Below are 7858 nucleotides of genomic sequence, written 5' to 3' on the forward strand. Positions count from 1 at the left end.
AGTTTATCAAACACACACACACAAAGACACACACGCTCATCAGAAAAGTTTACATTTCATCCCGGATTTGCAAGTGACCAAACATCAGAAGAAAAAGAACAGACATTATAGAGATTTAAAAAAAAAAGAAAGCTTGAAGTTTAATTAAGAAAGTGGGATAGGTCCTAACTGACAATGATTAAGTCATCAACAAATATTTAGGCCTACAGTAACTCATAACTAAACTAATGTGTGCTAATTTCTTCATGAATATATTGCATTACAATTAAAAGAAAAAAAAAAAAAAAGTTAATTCATAATGAACTAAATAGTGTGTGATAAAATAGCTTATTATGTTACACTTAAACAGCTATGTTATGCATTGAGCAGGAGTTTTTACAACATTCTTTTATCACATGACATACACATATTAAGCTATAAACTACAGCTAGGTAATTGCGTAGCTGTAAGGGAGTAGGCCGAGAAGCCAGACTGTTTGGGATTGAAATCATGACAGCTCACTGAGTAACGGCTCACTTAACCCCAAGGGTGCTCCAGAGTTGTGCGACCTCCGTCATAGATAACATTAATCGTAAGTTGTTCTTGATAAGAGCGTGAGTGGAATGAAAGAATTGAAACTGATATTAGCATCATCAGATCATTAGCATCATGTGTGCCTGGCTATACCTGACAACTAATGTCAATGTAACATACAGTGGATCATTTAAAATTCTCTTGCTGTTACTTCACCCTGGATTTTGGGATATTAGTGCATTACTCTAGCGTGATGTCATATCAGGGACCTCAGGAAGTGATACAGGAGGATGCAGGCAGTGAGGGTATCATGAACAAGATTACAGTGTGAGATTGTGTGTCATGGAACTCAGTGTGGCAGAGGTACATCAGACTGACGTAACTGATAAAGGAAATGACAAAGACTTCTATTAATATCTCTACCCATAGCCGTGTGTGTGTGTGTGTGTGTGTGTGTGTGCGTGCGTGTGTGCGTGTGTGGGTGGGTGGGTGAGTGAGTGGGTGTCTGGACTGTGTGTTTGTGTTTGTGTGTGCATGTGTGTGCGTATGCGTGTGTGTGTGTGTGTGTGTGTGTGTGCGTGCGTGCGGGTGGGTGGGTGAGTGTGTGTGTGTGTGTGTGTGTGTGTGTGTGTGTGTGGACACGTGTGTGTGTGTTCCCTTCAACCTTGACTTCTGTCAGCACCATTTGGTGACACTGTGTGTGTGGAGGGGGTCTCAGTCTCAGAGTAAACCCACGCCCTTGGTTTGCCTCACTCACATGGCATTTCAGGGAAGCAGTCAGATAAGTGTCTTGGCCTTGCCTTTGCTTAATTCACCTCTTTTTAATTATTTCTTAAGTAATTTATTCCATTACAGTATTGTTCACTGCTGTTTGTCACGTCTTTTACAGTTCAAGGCCTTTTGGCATCATTTCCACCATGACATTCTTTGGCTAAACACGGACCTTGTGCGCTGCAACAACGTTTTCGTGGAAGAAAGAGTGCGACACCCCCTGTGGTTTTCCAACAATATCAGTTTTCCCAGAACACACCGCCTGCTTTCGATGGCCACTCTGCGAAGGATTATGCTCTCCAGAGTGAGGTCAGCCGAAAGCAGATCTGACAAACTATGCTGCTCTGCACAGGGGAAAGGGTCGATTCTCAAATAAAGTTTGACAATAATTTAGTCCATCTCGACTGAGCGGAGGACAGCGGAGTGCACTGCTGCCGCGCCCAGTGACGGCCAGGCCAGGGCGAGCGGCCCAGCACAGATCAGATAGAACTTGGAACGCAGACCCTCCAGATGTGTCATAGGGAGTATATTTGTTCTTTTTTTTTTTTTTTACAATCTAAAAACTTTTTTCCCTTTCTTTCCCCTCTCTTACTTGATATCCTTTGTATCTCACGGAGAACTTCAAACAGAATACTATTTCTTTCCACTGTAGCTTGCCAGATTTCATCTGAGTACCCCTAACACTTTTGTTTTGTGGCCTGTCCTAAGGTAATAAATTTTTGTCTTTTTTTTGTGTGTGTAAAACATTGTTTTTAATCATTTTTTGTGGTATTCATTTATCTTGGTTGCAGAGAGAGAGAGACAGAGAGAGAGAGAGATCCTTTTTTAAAGACACATTAAAAATATTCTCTCTCTCTCTCTCTCCCTTTCTCTCTCTCCTCCTCTCTCATCTAAAAAAGGTGAATGTATGATTTTAGAATTGCATGCAAAAGTGCCCCTGGATGCCTTATGCTTTTTTGTGGTCAGCATACCCTGGGTCTTTTTTTTTTTTTTTTTTTTGTCTCATGATACAATGTTCAGCTTGCACATTAGCGTGTATCACTAATCACACTCATGCATGTCCACACACACTAACACGCACACACACACACACACACACACACACACACACTCCCAAATATACACCCAGTCTTGCTCCTCCTCCAACAGATGCTGCCTTAAAGCCCATGCTGTTTCCCTTCCCTTATAGCTCTCCCATGCACTTTATTAACGATACTATAAAAATGATAAATCTTCACAGTATAAAAAGAAAATATTCCCACACGGCTGTGCTGCAGTCTTGTTTTTTGGTTGGAATGTCAAGTTTTTGGTCCTAACATGTTCAGTGAAAAAGCTCTGTGTGTGTGTGTGTGTGTGTGTGTGTGTGTGTGTGTGTGTGTGTGTGCATTCCTGAAAAGCGCCAAATACACTGAAACCTTGTGCAAGAAATTTCATTCTCAAGGAAAGAGACATAACAACTCCCTCAACAAGTCATCATAAAATGTCCAGATTTATTAAGCTTTTTTTGTTCCATACAAAAATTCAAAGAAATGATTTGATTACATAACATTACAATCTTAGTTTATGGCTGTCATCATAAACAGCTTTCCAATAACAGAATAGAAGACTTCAAATGACCAGACGTGTGAACATTAGATAAGTTAAAGTATTAAACTAGACCCATCACTTCTCACATTCACTGCTAACAGTTTTGAAACAGAATGCCACCTCCGCAGTATCTCGAGGGAGCTATGGCTGTGTTCTCACGCACTTTCTCAAGGCTTCAGTCCAACTGAAGAAATGCACACATTCTCAAGCATCTGTTACCCTGGAGACTGAGTAACCAGGGAAACACAAGCTTAATTAAACTAACCAAGGCTATGTCATTCAACCAATCAAAATTGTATGACAGACAGAAATATGTCAGCAATATATATGGTCTGTTGTACATGTCAGTTTTCTATGTACTTACTTAATGTCATTTTCTGTTGCCTCATGTCAGTTTAACAATGCTGGTATTGTATGTATTCATTGTGTAAGTGCCGTTAGATACAAATGTCTGTCAAATGAATAAACGGAAATGGAAATGCAGAAAGGAAATAAAAATGGTGTTTTTCCCAGTAGTGGTCCCAGCGAAATTACCATTACCTTAGAAAGCAGACCTGACATAATTGTCATGGTATTTCTCTTTTTTTGTCCAGTGAGTGTAGACAGTCCCTGCTTCTGCCTGACACATTTAATGTCCTGGACACACTGGACAAAAAGTGGACTTTACATATTGCTGTAAAACTGGGTCAGCGGGTGACAGAAAAGTTTTTGTTCTGTTTTGTTTTGTTTTTGTTTATGTTTTTTCTTTCTGTTTTCTGTAGTGGCTCAGCCAAAGCTAAAACAGCATCAGTCACTCAGCATCCATGCTACGTTGGCCTGAAATCAGACAGTTTTTGTTTTTTACACTGTACCATAGTCTGTTGCCAACGTGCCCTTGGATCACGTGGTGTCGTCAACTGGAAGAGCCCAGGGCTTAAGTTTGACAAGTCAGAGCTCCTGTTTTCACTGTCGTTGAGTTAATGCACCCTTGGTATAAAAAAAAAATGTCGTAATGAACATTAGAAAGCTGGGAAGAAAGAATGAATTTAGGACACAGGAAAGAGGTGGGTCACATTAACTACCTGATTCAACATGTGTGATCCCAGACTTCAAAGGGTTAAAAGTCCAAATGAGTCATAGAGGTAAAGGATAAGCAGAGGTGACACATGGAGTGTTATAGATGTCTTGAACCGCATTAACCATAGCAGTTTAAATACGAAGACCTTCAGCTAATGAGTGGTTCAACTAGAACAGCATTATGGAGTCCTCCTCGTTGAGGAGAGTGTCTGGTAGCCACAAACTTGACTCAAGGTGTGCAAATAGGTCTGACCTCTGACCTTAACTCTGCTTGGTCAGGCTGTCTGTGATCTGCAAAGCCTGCTGTCAAGTTTGTGGCTACCAGACACTCTCCTCAATGAGGAGGACTCCATAATGCTTAAGGACATCTTACCATGCACCATAACATCTAGCATTAGATAGCTCAGAGAGGGTTAATCTTAATCATTTACACCAATAGAGCTATCCAGAAAAGTCCCAGAAAAAGAAACTCTTATCAAAAGCAGAAATGACTGAGTCAGTATTATGTAAGCAATGAAACACTACAGTGTAACTTGATGGCTATCTTAGGCTATAAGCCAAGCAAATGTTAGAGCAGAGTTTACCAAACTTTACCTACCCAAACCACCAATGTCCCTTCCTGAGACACAGTAAAGTACATATGGGAGACGTTTTTTCACACCGGCTGAGGGGCAGTAATGACCACTCTATGTGGAGAGCAGGCAGTGGGGTTTCACTGCTGCAGTTTCTTTCACAGTATTACAGTTTGTGGCATACTGATGCGACCTTACCGATGACAATGCTGAAACATTTTAGCCTGGCATATATGGGGAATGACTGTATGGTTCTGAGGCCTGGTTTGGCCTGATTCTGCCTGTCGCTTTTGCAAGAAGACCAACAGTTTAGCTACTTCAGAAACACTAAGCCAACTTCATGGGTGAATGACACTCCCCCTGCCCTCCAGAACACTGCATTGCACTGCATTAGCAGTGGAAATGCATGACCGCTACCTCTAGCTTCGTAAGGCCCTCCCTCAAGTTCCCGCTGGATGACCTCAGCCCTGATGTCCAGCAGGGAAAGGCTACGACTCGGACAGACCAGACAGATCAAATCCCTGTGAAGAGCGGAATTATGAACATGCTCCGCATACTGCTTGCGTAGCAGAACGACAGATTTGGACATTCTGTACAGACTGTTCTATAAGACAGGACAGGGCATGGGAGTGTTTTTGTTGTGGCTCTCCTTCCAGCTGCTTCTTGGACCTTAAACGCTCCTGAGAAGGAACATAAGATTTTGACCATGCGTACAGCTTCTGGAAGACGGCCAAAAACCTTTTCTCTTTTCCTCTTTCCCTCTTCCCTGGGCCTACACCTACTGTGATCCTCAACCTCTCCTTCTAAAGGATCAAAGATAGAGTTGCTTTGTCAGGCGGCCTTAGGTGTTGGACTCTTATGTGGACTCTCCCCCACACGTTTGTCAATACTGATGCCAGTCTTATCTCCGAAAAATTGGGCATTTTCTTTCCCCTGGAAAAATAAAACTCAAGAGAAGCAAACACAGAAGACACAGAAAGGGGAAGATCTGTTTGTACTGGAACCAATGGCTAATTAACAACCTTGAGTGTCTCTCCATTCATGTGAAAGGTGTCACTGAGCCACTGCTCCACTTCCTGCTGCTGGATGAAATGTCTGATTACAGCAACCAATCAGTTTTTAGATCCCGGAGTCAGCCAGTGTCTGCTCTACCTCTAATGTCAGAGATTAGTGCTCAAAAACTAGTCTCACCTCAAATATGAATTGCACACACACACACACACACACACGCACACACACACACACACAAAGAATAAAAATCAAAACAGTAATATTTGGCATGTTTTGTCTGGGCACGCTCAGTTTTGATTTTCTACTCTGGAGGCCTGGTAACCAATATGGGCACAGAAACGGCACCTTGAAAATTGTGTATACGGAAGTAGTCTCTTTTTTTCTTTTTCTTTCAATCTTATGGCCTTCATAAACACCTGAGGTTTCTCACAACACCCAAAAACTACCTGTCGTTGTCTCTGTGGCGCAATCGGTTAGCGCGTTCGGCTGTTAACCGAAAGGTTGGTGGTTCGAGCCCACCCAGGGACGCGTGATCTCTTTACATGCTTGTTTTGTGTTCTGCCTCTCTTGGAAGTTAATTTGGATAAAAGCTTTTGAGAAATGAATAAGTGTAAATGTAAATATATGAAAGCAACTGGAGGATCGCAGACTGACAGCAGTGGAAGAAGTACTTTTAATGCTGTTCAGCCACTCACTGTCACACATGCCCATGCTCAGGTTTCACACACACACACACACACACACACACATACTGCAAAAGAGAGATCAAAATGTTTCAGTGCAAGTGTATTAGAAGTATCTAAGAGAGAGTCTCAGTATGCAGTTGAGGCATAAATCCTGTGTTACTTTATTGCTTGTGATTGTTTATGAAAGTTTAGTTTGTTTATCTGTAGATTCAATGAAAGGCAACGCTCATATGTCAACTTCTTTTCGAAGTCTATCGAAGTACTGCTGGAACAGAATAAGAGGCAAACCACATAGCTTTTCCATTGTTATATAATGAAAGACCAGACTGCCCACAGTTCTGCGCACATGTCACTAACGCTGCTGAAACACAGCTCAGTTCAAAGTGAGTGTGAGTGGAGAGGGTTGCTGGTTGGTAGTGCAGTGGTGATCAATGCAGACTGTGTTCATAGGAGATGCTGTGACTTTTGAAGCAGAAACTAAGTTGAGCATCTAAAACATATTTAGGAACAGTCTTGGGAGGATGAGGGTGTAGCTTTTATGGGGCATTTGATATTTAAGTATCACAACTTGTGTCTGTTTTGCTGTTCAGGCCACGAGTTTAGCATTTGTATTTAGTACTTGTTTATAACTCACACAGTGCAAACGTTTATTTGCAGAAAAGCAGAAATACTGAAAATGTCCTATTGCACACATGTCTCTCTCTCTTTACAATACCAGGAGAGGCAGTGGATCCGCCTGAATCTGAGAAGAATTTTTAGTCACTCAGATTTTTATGATGAAGAATCATAATCGAAAGTGCTGGTTTCTGGCAATGTTGATTTCAATGATCTCCTCATGTCCCAAGTGCCAAGTGAATGTGAAGATATCAACACGCACAACGCACCTGCATCTTGGAGAGATATATGACACACTAATAGCTTTCTCATCTTTCATTTAGACTGATTTGTGGTAACGAACACTTTATATTTCCATAGATACAGGTTTCATGAGTGAATATTCATTAAAAAAAAAACAAAAAAAAACAATCTAAATTACCACAAGAGATGAATCTGTCTCCACCCAGTCACCACTTAACATTCCTTCCACCCATGACTGTGATTAATATCCACACAAATACCTTGCTGGGAGCCAAGTGAGACAGGCTTCATCTCTCTGGTCGCTCAGTGCCTGTTTCGCAGCTTGCATTTAATTCCTGGCATATTTTCTCCAGCATATAACTAACCTAATGGACCATTATCAGGGTGGCGACTTTGTAAATAAGCAGTTCAAGGGAGTAACGTGTTGATGTCGTCATCATTGCTGATGTGTTCCTCATATTTGGAGCAGATGTAAAGCGATGTCGCTTTCGTCGTGTCTCAGTTTAAGAGGTGTGATGCTGACGGGCTTCTGCCGTTTCAATGAACAGCACATTATGTTTAGTGTCAACATGGACAATGCCTTGTTATCCGGTGACCTCAGCTGTCAGCGCTGGGTCGCAGTGTTGAAAAGCGGGTAAGACAGGACTGAACGAACACATATTAGTCCTCGTTGAAAATGGAAACTTACCATTGTCTGATCTTTCATCCATCTGTTTTGCAAACATGTCATTTAAAAGAAATTTACAAGCTGCTTTGGGAGCTTCTGCATAAACCGGGCTTTATTTTAGCCTTTCAGGAAGTCAG

The 7858-nt window shown here is 41.7% G+C and overlaps 1 non-coding gene across 1 annotated transcript; it reads left to right on the forward strand.

The window, feature by feature from the left end:
• Positions 1 to 5964: 5964 nt before the first annotated feature.
• Positions 5965 to 6038, forward strand: trnan-guu (transfer RNA asparagine (anticodon GUU)). Its single transcript has one exon. It is a non-coding gene; the product is annotated as a tRNA-Asn (tRNA).
• Positions 6039 to 7858: the final 1820 nt, after the last annotated feature.

This window comes from Chanos chanos, chromosome 10, assembly GCF_902362185.1.
Source record: "Chanos chanos chromosome 10, fChaCha1.1, whole genome shotgun sequence".
Lineage (NCBI taxonomy): Eukaryota > Metazoa > Chordata > Actinopteri > Gonorynchiformes > Chanidae > Chanos > Chanos chanos.